Source organism: Cyprinodon variegatus, unplaced genomic scaffold, assembly GCF_000732505.1.
Source record: "Cyprinodon variegatus isolate N-32 unplaced genomic scaffold, C_variegatus-1.0 Scaffold392, whole genome shotgun sequence".
Classification (NCBI taxonomy): domain Eukaryota; kingdom Metazoa; phylum Chordata; class Actinopteri; order Cyprinodontiformes; family Cyprinodontidae; genus Cyprinodon; species Cyprinodon variegatus.
The window spans coordinates 716827-717957 of NW_015150845.1; the positions used below are offsets into that span (position 1 = coordinate 716827).

The following is a 1131-nucleotide window of genomic DNA, read 5'->3' on the forward strand; positions in this document are numbered from 1 at the left end:
ACTTGAATCTCAGAATTCTGACTGAATTCTGACAATAAAAAAGTCAGAATTCTCAGAAAAAGTCAGAATTCTGAGATTAAAGTCATAATTCTGACTTTTTTCACATACTATACTGAAATAAAATAAAAAAAATCAGTTAACTTTTTTTTTTTTTTTTCAGTTGCCCTAATCCTCTTCCGTATAACAATGACTGCAAGCCAGACAGCTGCAAATATACCCAATAGGTTGACTGAAGACATTAACAAACACCCTGTAGTTGTTACAGACAGCCTTGCAAATATGGTTTGTTCAGTGAAGATAATGCAGCTCATGCATGTCTGCTGTGTCCCCACTGTGCTACGTCTGCTTGGATGAGTGACACTTCACTTTTTCACAAACAAGTTTTGTTCACATTTCAAGTTTAAACTGTCTGATTTACAAGTTTGCACTTTGTGTTTAATATGACAGGAAAAAATAAAATACAGGAGTATTTTCAAACAGTTGAACCGCTTTCATTATTGCAAAAACAGATCAAATCGAAATTAATCGATTTAGAACTGTATAAATCAAAATCGAATCGACTCAGGACTTTGACGAAAATACCCAGCCCTAGAAGCTACTATGAGAAAAAGCAGAACGTTAGAGATTGAACTAACAGATCCTGCAAAATGGGAGAATAGATAAAAATTATTATCTTTGGTCATTTCTAAACTGTTTCCTTTATATTAATTTGATAACAGAATTTACACACTGCAAAAAAATGGAAATCTAAGTAAGTAATTATTTCTTAAAGTAAGTGCATTTCTTCTCCAATTGAGGACGAAAGTGAGAGAATTTGCCAATGGAACAAGACAATTTACATTTAAAATAAGAAAAAACAATTGCATTGTCTTATTTCAAGTTCATATTATCTAATTATCTTATTTTAACCTCTTACACCCTAAGGGGGTATAAATAAATTTCTGCCTGACAAAAACACACAAAAGTAAATAACTTATACCCTCACAGCTATTAGATTTAAGAAGAAACTTTTGGTACGTCTGTAAAGGTAAGATGTCATAGAATGGTTTTCTGGTGTCAGCAGCATTGTAGCTTTGACCCTGCCTGAAATATTAGTGACAAAATACAAAATATTTTGCATTTTTTGAACCC

At 32.2% G+C, this 1131-nt stretch overlaps 1 protein-coding gene across 1 annotated transcript in view; it reads left to right on the forward strand.

Moving 5' to 3' along the window:
- pik3c2g (phosphatidylinositol-4-phosphate 3-kinase catalytic subunit type 2 gamma) overlaps window positions 1–1131 on the forward strand; it is a 48173-nt gene that overhangs the window by 33997 nt on the left and 13045 nt on the right. The gene's annotated exons all lie outside the window — the stretch shown is intronic.